The sequence below is a fragment of the Arachis duranensis genome, chromosome 6 (genome assembly GCF_000817695.3).
Source record: "Arachis duranensis cultivar V14167 chromosome 6, aradu.V14167.gnm2.J7QH, whole genome shotgun sequence".
NCBI classification, from domain to species: domain Eukaryota; kingdom Viridiplantae; phylum Streptophyta; class Magnoliopsida; order Fabales; family Fabaceae; genus Arachis; species Arachis duranensis.
Genome location: NC_029777.3, coordinates 15337405 through 15350809, shown reverse-complemented (window position 1 = coordinate 15350809; position 13405 = coordinate 15337405). Strand labels below are relative to the sequence as shown.

The following is a 13405-nucleotide window of genomic DNA, read 5'->3' as shown; positions in this document are numbered from 1 at the left end:
GCTTATCTGAAACTCCCTCCAATGAATTACATAAGTATCTCTATCTTATTTTATGTGTTATTTATCTTTTAATTTTCAAAACCCTATAACCATTTGAATCCGCCTGACTAAGATTTACAAGATGACCATAGCTTGCTTCAACCCGAAAATCTCCATGGGATCGACCCTTACTCACGTAAGGTATTACTTGGACGACCCAGTGCACTTGCTGGTCAGTTGTATCGGAGTTGTGAATAACGATTTAGTGCGACCAAGTCACCATTCCCCAGGAGCAAACAACAATTCCGTGCACCAAGTTTTTGGCCCCGTTGCCGGGGATTGTTCGAGTTTGGACAACTGAAGATTCATCTTGTTGCTTAGATTGGGTGATTTTATTTTATGTTTAAGCTTTTTATTTTTATTTTTGAAAAAAATTCAAAAAAATTTTTACTCTATTCTTCAAAATTTTTAAGAATGAATTCTAGAGTTTAAGATGATATGTGAAGTCTGGCTGGCTGTTAAGCCATGTCTAATCTTTTGGACCGAGGCTTCAACTTATCATCACAAGAGCTTGTTGATTTCTATCAATCTTGCTGTTGAATGTAATGATCTGCTAAGGCTTGGCTGGCCATTGTCCATGTCTAGTGTTGTGGACCGAAGCTTTCACTTAAAGCTTGGCTGGCTAGTAAGACATGTCTAATTCCTGGACCGGAGCTTTAGACTAACATTACATGATTCCTGGAATTCTCATTAAGAATTTTGAATTCCTTATTTTCTTTTTTCCAAAATACTTTTGAAAAATACAAAAAAATTATAAAATCGTAAAAACCAAAAATTTGTGTTTCTTGTTTGAGTCTAGAGTCAAATTTTAAGTTTGGTGTCAATTGCATGTTTTTATTTTTCTTGCATTTTTTCGAAAACATATGCATTGTGTTCTTCATTAATCTTCAAGTTGTTCTTGATGATTTTCCTTGTTCTGATCTTTGAATTCTCTTGTTTATGTTCTATGTTGTTTTCCATATGCATATTCAAAATCATAGTGTCTGAACATTCAAAAGTCCTTAGTTTGGTGTCTTGCATGTCTTTCTTTCATTAAAAATTTTCAAAAAAATATGTTCTTGGTGTTCATCATGATCTTCAAAATGTTCTTGGTGTTCATCTTGACATTCAAAGTGTCCTTGCATGCATTATTTGTTTTGATCTTGCATTCTTATGTTTTAATTCATTTTGTTGTTTGTCTCTCTCATCATTAAAAATTCAAAAATTCAAAAATATATCTTTTCAAGTCAATAATACAGGGAATTGAAGATTCAGAACATTCAGTAGAGGAATCACAGAGAAAAAGCTGGGCGTTCAAAATGCCCAGTAAGGAAGGAATTCTGGCGTTCAACGCCAGCCAGGGTACCTGGCTGGGCGTTAAACACCCAAAAGGGTAGTATTTTGGGCATTAAATGCCAGAATGGATACCATTCTGGGCGTTTAATGCAAGGATGGCACAGGAGAGGAGATTTTGTTTTCAATTCAAATCTTTTTCAAATTTTCATGTTTTAATTCTTATTTTTGAAATTATATCTTTCAAAATCAAATCTTTTCAATCATATCTTTTTCAAAAATCAAATCTTTTTCATTTTTCTTTTACTATTTTCAAAAACCTTGCTAACAATTAATGTTTTGTTTCTAAAATTTCAAGTTTGTTACTTTCTTGTTAAGAAAGGTTCAATATTTGAATTTTAGAATCATATCTTTTAGTTTCTTGTTAGCCAAGTTATCAATTTTAAAAATCAAATCTTTTCAAATTGTTTACCAATCATATCTTTTTAAATCATATATTTTTCAAATCATTACTTTTTTTTTAAATTCTAATTTCAAAATCTCTTTCTAACTTCTTATCTTTTCAAATTTATTAATTCTTATCTTTTTCAAAACCACCTAACCACTTTCTCACTTTTAATTTTCGAAAACCATCAACCACCTTTTCAAAATTCTTTTTAATTATTTTAAATTTTTATCTCTTTTTTATTTAAAAATTTTCGAAAATTTTTTCCCCTCTCATCTTTTTCTATTTAATCACTAACACCTCTCTTCTACTAGCAAATCGGACTCTCTCCTTCTTTATATGTTCGAATTCCTCTCTATCTACCTCATCCTTCTATTCTTATTTTTCTCTGACACCTCAAGGAATATCTTTACTGTGACATAGAGGATTCCATACTTTCTTTGTTTTCTTCTCTTTCTTATGAGCAAGAACAAGGATAAAGGCATTCTTGTTAAAGCTGATCCTGATCCTGAAAGGACCTTAAAGAAGAAGCTAAGAGCAGCTAAAGCACAATACTCTGAAGAGGACCTAACTGAAATTTTCGAAAAGGAGAAGGACAAGGTTATTCAAACCCAACAACAACAATGCAAGGAAGGTGCTTGGTGACTTTACTGCACCAACTTCCGACTTCTATGGGAGAAGCATCTCTATTCCTGCCATTGGAGCAAACAATTTTAAGCTTAAGCCTCAATTAGTTTCTCTGATGTAACAGAATTGCAAGTTTCATGAACTTCAATTGGAAGATCCTCATCAGTTCTTGGCTGAATTCTCACAAATATGTGACACTGTTAAGACCAATGGAGTTGATCCCGAGGTCTACAGGCTACTGCTTTTCCCCTTTGCTGTAAGAGACAAAACTAGGATATGGTTGGACTCACAACCTAAGGAAAGCCTGAACTCTTGGGAAAAGCTGGTCAGTATTTTTCTGGCCAAATTCTTTCCACCTCAAAAGATGAGAAAGCTTAGAGTGAAAGTCCAAACCTTCAGACAAAAGGAAGGTGAATCCCTCTATGAAGTTTGGGAAAGATACAAGCAATTGATCAGAAGGTGTCCTTCTGACATGCTTTCAGAATGGAGCATCATATGCATATTTTATGATGGTCTGTCTGAACTGTCCAAGATGTCATTGGACAGCTCTGCTGGAGGATCTCTTCATCTAAAGAAGACGCCTACAGAAGCTCAGGAACTCATTGAAATGGTTCAAATAACCAGTTCATGTATACCTTTGAGAGGAATCCTGTGAATAATGGGACGCCTCAAAAGAATGGAGTTCTTGAAATTGATGCTCTGAACGCCATATTGGCTCAGAACAAAATATTGACTCAGCAAGTCAATATGATTTCTCAGAGTCTGAGTGGATTGCAAGCTGCATCCAACAGTACTAAAGAAGCATCTTCTGAAGAAGAAGCTTATGATCCTGAGAACCCTGCAATGGCAAAGGTGAATTATATGGGAGAACCCTATGGAAACATCTATAATCCTTCATGGAGAAATCATCCAAATCTCTCTTGGAAGGATCAACAGACAAGGCTTCAATAGTAACAATGGTGGAAGAAATAGGTTTAGCAATAGCAAGCCTTTTTCATCATCCTCTCAACAACAAACAGAGAATTCTGAGCAGAGCCTCTCTAGCTTAACAACCACAGTCTCTGATCTATCCAAGACAACTCTTAGTTTCATGAATGAGGCACGGTCCTCTATTAGGAATCTGGAGACACAAGTGGGTCAGCTAAGTAAGAAAGTTACTGAAACTCCTCCTAGTACTCTCCTAAGCAATACAGAAGAAAATCTCAAGAGAGAGTGCAAGGTCATAACCATGACCAACATGGCCGAACCTGGAGAGAGTGAAAAGGCAGTGATTCCCAGTGAAGAAGACCTTATGGGATGTTCACTGAGGTACGTACGCGAAGATGATCTCAACTATCATTGTCACGTGCGAGTAGTCACCAGAAAACTAATGTATTTAGGTATACTTGTGTAAATACATAATTTTTTAACATGTAGTCAGTGACCACTTTGTTGTTTATAACAGGACCTTGCATATGCGAAGCTTGCATATTTGGATCCTTGGTATGGATTATGTGAGTATCATGATGATAATTGATAAGTTCTTATTTCTAAGTAATTAATTTCTTCTGCTAATTAATATTACCTTTTTTGCAGACGCAAGTTTTGTGGCACCTCTTGTGTATGCTTTCATGGGAACCTCAAGAGATATTGCGATTGGACCTGTAGCTGTGGTGTCCCTCTTGCTTGGGAGTTTGCTTTCTAGTGAGATCAGTGACACCAAAAGCCATGACTACCTGCGCCTTGCATTCACCGCTACCTTCTTTGCAGGAGTCACTCAATTGGTACTTGGAGTTTGCAGGCACATACACTACTATGCAAAAGCTTCATTATTTTCATTCATTCATATAGGCTTTGCCTAAAGTATTGTGCATTCATGAATGGTTATTGTAGGCTTGGTTTCTTGATAGATTTCCTATCTCATGCTGCCATTGTGGGATTCATGGCTGGAGCTGCCATTACTATTGCACTGCAACAGCTTAAAGGTCTGCTTGGCATAAAGGACTTCACCACAAAAACTGATATTGTTTCTGTAATGCATTCGGTTTGGAGTAATGTGCACCATGGGGTAAATCTTTTCATCTTGCTTTATATTTATATATGTTTCAGTATATTTAGATGATGAACAAGCTCATAAATAATAATTGTTTTCTTAATTTCTGCTTACAGTGGAATTGGCAGACTATACTCATTGGACTATAGTTCTTAATCTTCCTTCTTATGACCAAGTATATTGTAAGAATCCCAATAGTTTCCCTCCCCTCCTTTAATTTACTATGTCAAATACAAAATGATTGTCACTTTGATCAAAGTTATAATAATAATTTTTAAAGAAAAGTATTACATAAATAGCATGTCTAATAGGTCATGGGGACCATAATAAGAATGCACTAGCAGCTAAAAGTTACTTTTTACATATATTAAAAATAAACAACAGTTCTTAGCACATAGTTTATTCCTTTTTACAACTAGAATAACTGTTATATTGTGATAACAGGCTAAAAGAAACAAGAAACTCTTTTGGGTATCTGCAATTTCTCCTATGATCTCTCTTGTAGTGTCTACATTTTTTGTGTACATTACCAGAGCAGACGAAAAAGGCGTATCAATTGTAAGTACCATGATGATAATCTTGATTGAATATACTTCCTCTAAAGTTGAAAACAAAATTTAATCAAAGTATTTATATGATACTTCATCAGGTGAAGCATATCAAGAGTGGTGTGAATCCATCATAAGCTAACGAAATCTTTTTCAGTGGAAAATATCTAGGCGCTGGTGTTAGAGTTGGTATTGTATCTAGCATGGTTGCACTTACAGTAAGAAAATTCTGAAGCTGATTCCTCAATCCACATAACATTTTTTATATTTAACATAAGATGTTTCTAGAGAACGCATTAAATCTGCTAGGCACTTATGCCGAATCCTTTAAACTACTTCAGGAAGCTGTAGCAATTGGGAGAACATTTGCTGCAATGAAAGATTATTCACTGGATGGTAACAAAGAAATGGTGGCAATGGGAACAATGAACATTGTTGGTTCTTTGACATCATGTTATGTGACAACAGGATCTTTTTCTCGGTCAGCAGTGAACTTCATGGCTGGTTGTCAAACTGCTGTATCAAACATTGTGATGTCCATTGTTGTGTTACTAACTCTGTTGGTCATCACACCACTATTTAAGTACACTCCAAATGCAGTTCTTAACTGCTGTTGTAAACCTGGTGAACATTGAAGCAATGGTTCTGCTCAGGAACATTTAAGTACACTCCAAATTCGATTTTGTTGCTTGCATGGGAGCATTCTTTGGTGTCATCTTCAAGAGTGTTGAGATTGGCCTTATAATCGCGGTACAACGCAGATACTAATCTATTTATGGCTTTCTTGCATCTCATCTCAGTAGTGTTTTAAGATAATCTCATTTTGTTTATGAAGGTGGCAATTTCATTTGCCAAGATACTTTTACAAGTGACAAGGCCAAGAACTGCAGTTCTTGGTAAGCTTCCGGGGACTACTGTTTATAGGAACATCCAGCAATACCCCAAAGCAGCACAGATTCCTGGCATGCTCATTATCAGGATTGACTCTGCTATCTACTTCTCAAATTCCAACTATATCAAGGAGAGGTAAATTTATAGACATTTTTAACTTGATGGGGCTGTATTTTTAAAGATCATCTTTAATTAGTTATGATCTTATCCACGTTATGCTCTATTATTGTTTGTACCATAATTTAAAATGGTAAAGATTAGTTGCTAATATGATAATCTAAAAAATGTGGACTGTATCAATCAATAATGTGATGATAGTTTTATTAGTTTTAGGGTGGTTTGACTTTAATCAATGTAATTGTGGACTATGAATAAGTCAGTTACCTCTTTTTTTTTTTTTTTTTTTTTCAGAATATTGAGATGGTTGATTGAAGAAAAATCTCAAAGGACAGAAAGTGAATTGCCGGGATACAGAATTTCATTGTTGAAATGTCACGTAAGACTTTCTTTCAACCAACAAGTCATTATTAATGATAGTAATTCTGATGCATGAACTTAATTATAATTGACCTTGTCATGTTGCAGCTGTTACTGATATTGACACAAGTGGCATCCATGCCTTTGAAGAATTATACAAGACCCTTCAGAAAAGAGAAGTTCAGGTATAATGATAATAATATCACAACAATAATAATGCTGATGTCATGTACAAAACAATTGTGATTGTATTAATTATGTTCATGTGTGTTTATATAAACAGCTTATATTGGCGAATCCGGGGCCAGTTGTAATAGAGAAGCTCCATGCATCCATTGGAGAAGATAAAATATTTCTCACAGTGGCTGATGCTGTTGCAACTTTTGGTCCAAAGGGTGTTAAATAAAACATATCTGTTTCAAGATCAAATTCAAGTGTTGATTGAAGCCGCGGTTATAATTAAGATGCTACAAATACAAACGGGTGGGGATTAGTATAATATTGTTTAATATATAGTCTTATAGGGAGTTATTATTACTTTATTAGTCACCTTGATCTGTCTTCTATGTAGTTTCATTTAATTTTGTTTGTCTTTGATTTTACATATAGTCCCAATTAATGTATAGAAGCAAAATTACATGTTCTGTTTTTTCAACTGGTAGTTGTGATTTACAATACAATATACTTTAACATATACTCATAATAATGCAATTATTGTATTAACAAAATGACATACTTCAATTACCATCATTGGGATATCATCATATTGAAACACCATAAGCATAGAGCATTATTTATCTTGTTTTTTAACCCTGTTTTATATTCAGATAAGTTATATTAATATTCATTAGTGCTCTATATATGACTTTATCTTAAGCATATTAGGTAATATGTTACACACATTATCCTTTGAAGTTGGAATGTTTGATTCATCAATTGTGGAAAAGTTAATAGTTTTCTTAGATTGGAAAGGACTCTACACTGTTATTATTATGTTTTTTTTTTCTCCCTTAATACTAAACTCTCGTAATAAAATTAGGGTGCTTAAGTAACTCTAAGATCAAATTTCTTGACGAACATAGTTTAAGAGGCGCAAAGAATTAAACCGTAAACCAATAACAAAGAAAATATAAATTTAAGTATGAAACTATTTATATTATTAAAATATAATTAGACTAAATAGTTAGATTTAAAAAAAAATATTAAATAATTTTAAATTAATTTTTTTATTCAATCTACTTGTAAATGTTAAGAACACTTCATGAATAAAGTTTTATATTTTAAAGTAGTATATTTGTGTGGATGGAGCCACTTCAGGTTATATAAAAATATAGATTAATTAAAATTTTAGTAAACACTTGAGTAAGAAAAATTATAAATAACTTAGTATAGGCAAAATAAATAGATGTCTTCTATTTTTTTATTTGAAAAAAATATATATTATAAAAAGGTGACAATCATAAAAAAAATTGATATTATAAAAAATGACAACCAACCTGAACTTGGATAAAAAGTTGATTTTCTCTTAAAATTCAATAATTGCTTGCGTCTACCTTTTACTTCTCGAGATGGAGCGAATTTTAGTTGAGCAAGTTGTGATTCTGAAAATTAATATTTGACAAATGCAATAATATTTATTTTAAATATAAACTGTAGAAATAAAATTGAATTAGCTAAATAAAGAACATAAGTATTTCTACTTATCAATATTCATGACCAAATTATTGGAGCCACGTAGTTTTAACATTGTCTTTTTTTATTAGGATCTTTTTCGCCGTTTCAATATCGCTATTTTGCATAATAAATTTTGACGACGATCATGAATTTTAAAAAATATTCGATCAACATATGACTTACACATTATCAAATTATAAGTATTCATATTTCTTTTAGAAAAGAAGAATAAAACACAATAAGATTATAAAATAAAAAATATATATTTAAATGTATATATTTATATTATTTTTTGTTATTTATGATTATTAAAATGATTATCATAATTATCGTTGTAATATTTTATCACATAATATATAATTATGTTATTTTTAATTATATTTAAAATAAATTATCCAACTTTAGTAAAATCTTAAAAAAATTTGTACATTTAATTTTTACGGGTCTGCTACACGTACAAGCAAAAAGCCCTACAAGTCATACAAGCTCCCAGCCCACAATCCTTGCACACACGCAGTGAAATACATTGAATGGCGCGTCATTTACACGCGCTTCACTCAAACGGTTGCACTTCGCGTAAAGCGCTCCTTAATGGCGCACTCTTCCACTTCTCAAAGCCATTCAAAGAAAACACAGTCGTTCCATTAATTTTAAGCAACATTCAAAACTGAAGATATACAACTCGTCGCTAAGATTCGAACTCTCCATCAACACAACATAAAATTCTCGATCAAGAATTTCCAGAAAAAATAAAGTTATAATACTCAAGGTACGTTACGCTACTATTTTAGTCATTCTGTATATTTTCCACATTTCGAAATCGAAGAACTAGGTTTTACTGTTCTTTTACGTTGTTGTACGTTTTACTGTTCTTCTTGTTCTACGTCTCATTTTACAGTTTATAATGTTCTACTTGTTCTAGGTTTTACTGTTATTCTTGGTTCTATGTTACACTGTTCTTCTTAGTTCTTCTAATTGTTACTGTTTTTGTTGTTGTAGTTATTCTGGTAACCGATTTTTGGGGGTATATTTCGTAGTTTGGTGGGTGTATATGGCATAAATTGTTGGGTGTATATTTCTGAACTGATATACTGTAATAGTCAGCAGTTGCAACTGTTCTTATATTTGCTTGTCCATGGGTGTATATTGCTTGACCTTGTAATGTTGCTTGACCTTGTATATTAATGCATGTTTGAGTGATATCTGAATCATATCTATGGGTGTATCTTACTGATATCTATGGGTGTATCTGACTCATATCTATGGGTGTATATTACTAATATCTATGGGTGTATTTTTCATTTCAGAAAAACTGGCAGTGAGAAACCAAGCTGAAAAAAATGTAAGAACAAATATATGTCTTAGATGAAATCAGTTTTATATAATAGAAATATATCTGACTATAATTTTCTTTTTGTTTACAGCAAACCAAAGACCTTAAGTGTGAAACACATTTATTAAGTGAGAAATTCAGAAACATGAGTGAGGAGAAGAAAATGATTGTGAGAGATTTGGGATTCAGTAGCTTGATGCACATCCCGCCACTAAGGGTGCATCACCAAGTATTAAGGGAGTTGGCTAAGAACTTCAAATTAGGGGAGAACATACTGGAAACCGGACGATTCTTTTAAAATAACACCAAAAACAATAGGTGATGCGCTTGGCATCAACGCATCAGGTAACTTGCTAAAAATTATAGGTGTATATTAACTGATGCTTGGGTGTATTTAAGTTTATGCTTGGGTGTATTTGAACTGATTTTTATACTATGTTGTTTTCCTTTTTGTAGGAGATCTATTTCCTACGAAAGTCAATTATAAGAAACTTTCTGAAGATGATAAAGAAATTTTTAGAAGATTCCAGGGTAAGACCCTAAAAAATCTTACAGATGAGATGATGGATATTGGCGCTGGTAACGAACAGGATCGCCTAATGTTCAAGAGAATTTTCATCCTCTATATACAGATGGCATTCCTTTTACCAACGACAATAAACAAAATCTCACATGTGCACCTGGCCCCAATTTTCGACATGGACACCATAACAGAGCGAAACTGGGGAGGGTATGTTTTGAATTTTATCATCAAGGGCATAATCGATTACAAGGAGAAAAAGAAAAAGGCAATTGATGGCTGCCTCTTTGCCCTGATGATAATTTACTTTCATCTCTCTAAAAATAAAGACAAGAAGAGGGTAGAAAGACCTCCAAAATTCTGGATTGCGAACTGGAGTAAGGAGCAGTTGGTCAAAAGAATGAGGGCGAAAATAGAGGAAAATATGGTAAGTGAACATAATATGTGGGGTGTATTTTATTTACATGAATGCTGCTAACTAAAATTTCTAATGTTTCAGGGGGTTGTAAAGATGGGGAAACAAGAGAGAAAATGAAAAAAATAGAGAAAAAAACAAGAAATAAAAAAAAACAAAAAAAGGAAGGCAAGTTCAACATCGTCTTCGAAGACAGAAACAACTGATAGTGACAGTTCTACCTCTGAGTCTGAGACTCAAGAAGACTCAGAGGATTCACCAAGAAAACAACCCAGGAAAAAAGTAAGTACTATACTTGGGTGTATTATGTTTATCAAGTTGGTTGTATTTTGTTTATCAAGTTGGGTGTATGTTGTTTATTAAGTTGGGTGTATTTTGTTTATTGTGTTGGGTGTATATTGTGCATTCATTTGGGTGTATCTTATGCATTTATTTGGGTGTATTTTATATCTTTAGTATGTTTTAAATAATGATTGTTTGCCTTCCAGAATGGACTCCAAAAAAAGAAAGAAGAGTAAACAGGATTCTGATTTAGAATCTGAATCAACTGATGTGTAATGTTCTAAAATTATTACTCCTTTCTTTTGGCTTTATTATCAAGATTTCATGTATTAACAGAAATGTCTCTTATTAACTTATAGAAGTGAAGAATCATCACCGGTGAAGAATCAAAAATAAAAAAGAAAAAGACACAAAGAACACCAAAAAAGTAAGCACTTCTTTGGATAATATTTTGTGATAAAATTAATTTTTTATTTCTGATTCATACTTATTTTTTTTTCACCCAGAACACAATCCAAAAAGAAAAAGGTTGTTGTTCAGCATTCATCTCCTGAAGAAGATCAATCCTATCATGGGTACAGTACTTTGTAAGCTATATTACCGTCTATCATCATGATTATATTTGTTAACATGTTCTTTTATGAATGTACTCACATATCTCAAATAGGAAGTGAAGATCTAGATGAATTGTTAAGGGAAAACAATGAAAATTCTGCTGCACAGGGGTATGTCTTGTTGGGGTGTATATTTCAGATTTTAGCGTGTTTTCTTTGTTAATAACTGTTTCTTGTTTCGCAGGGAGAAGGAAGCTGACCTGCGATCGACGGAAGGTCACTATGTCTCCTCTGAAACGTAAGAAGCTTTATTTGATAAAATCTTGTTATCATGATTTAACTGTATGATATTTTGTGTGAATAACATGAACTCTGTTTAGAATACCGGACGTAAACTTGGGAAGTAATGATCCTTCCTATCAAGGACACACAACACAAAGTAGCGTAAACAGACCAGCATACAGTATGTAATTTCTCTTTCAAATAACCGTTACTTTTGTTCTTTTATTACCTTCTACTTCTAATTCTGTATATTTTTTTAGAAAAAAAGCCCTTTATTGTTTTATTCGAGAAAAAAAAGCAGGAAAAAAACCAAAAACTGCAATTATGTAAGTTCTCAAAAAATAAAGTCTGTCTTTCTTTTGAATTGTTCGGGTGTATTTTTTACTTTCTTTGGGTGCATTTTAGAATGAGTCTGGTTGAAGAGTCAGCCAGTGAGCCGGCTGATTTGAATATGATGGTTGTGAGGAAAGAGACACCATCCGAAACTCTTGCAATGTGAGTTTTTCAAGAATATTTCACTCTTATAACCTTTTTATTTTCAAAGGCATTATTAACCTTTCATTTTTCTTCTTGTTTAGAGTTCCGATTCAAGTTTGTCTACCAGTGTCCCAAACAACTGCTGTGCCGGAATTTGAAGAAACACCTGAGACAGAATATGAACCAACCCCTCCGCTACAAATTGAAGGAACTACAAAAACGTAAGAAATAGTATTGGGTGTATATTGGGTTACATTTTGGGTGTGTATTGGGTTACAGTTTGGGTGTATATTGGGTTACAGTTTGGGTGTATATTTTCCCTGAATAGTTTTATTTACGTCATGATTAATTTTATGTGTCGTGCAGCACTCCTGAACCCCCCCCCCCACAACTTCAAGAAACCACACCCACGCTTCCCCCAGCTCCATCTAAAATGTAAGTTCATCAGACTAAAATCAATGAGTAAAATCAATATTTTGGTTATCATCCATATATTCTTATTGTTATAATATGCTATACATGATCACGCAGTAATCCAGCCCCAGAAGACGCTGCTGTGTTGATGATGATGGCACGGACAGCATCGTACATTCCTAAAAAAGATCCGTTGCCATCATTCAGCATTGGCTTCACTGATTCCAGCCAAGAAGAAACAACAACGCAGGAGGGGGCGTCAACGCAAGATGAACACGTGGCAAAAACTCCAGAAACTCCAAATCTACTAGAACAATTAGAGAATCTGGTACATAAAATTGCAAGTGGTGGGGTGACAAAAGAAGAAAAAAGTCCGCAGATTCCAAAGGAGAGTGGGGCAGAGAGTTTCGAGAAGTTTGAAACTCATGTCAGGCAGAATTTAAATACTACTGACATGAAACAGAAATGCTACCATTGGGCTATAAGAGTGAAATCCTACTCAAATGAGCGAACTGATGAGTTTGACGATATCTGCAGACTCCAAGCCGGAGATATATACACTCTGTCAAAATTTCACCTTGCATCACTTGCGCCTAAAACGCATATAGAAGCTGAGGTAATATCACAACAACATTAATTTTTTTTATCACCAAAATTAACTACAATCCTGATTGATGTAAAATTGATTTCGGCATCTTTTTCTAGATTATCTCTGCCATGTGCTTCATCGTAAACCAACAAAATATTCAAAGGTTTCAAGAAGAAGTATACTGTCTCCCCCCTGATATTGTGGTAAGGGTTGCTTCAACGAATTTTGGGTGTATTTTTTGCATTCCTTAGGATGTATTATTTTTCTTACATTGGGTGTATTCTGTTTATTCATTTAGGTGTATTTTCTGTGTTCAATTGGGTGAGAGTTGTTTATTCATTTGGGTGTATTTTCTGGATTCATTTGGTTGTTCTCAATTTTTGCAGAACATGGCGATTGTAAATCATCCAAAGGGGGTATTCTTAAACGCTAAAACTAATAGGCCATTCAGGGTGGAAGACTACCCAATGTTTATACCCTTCTTGGACCTTAAAAAATTAGCATCACATCGTTATGTAAGTTTTCATTTCAAAA

The 13405-nt window shown here is 33.6% G+C and overlaps 1 pseudogene; it reads left to right on the top strand.

Moving 5' to 3' along the window:
• The first annotated feature begins 3958 nt into the window (after window positions 1-3958).
• LOC107493063 (high affinity sulfate transporter 2-like) lies at window positions 3959-6846 on the top strand (annotated as a pseudogene).
• The last annotated feature ends 6559 nt before the right edge of the window (window positions 6847-13405 follow it).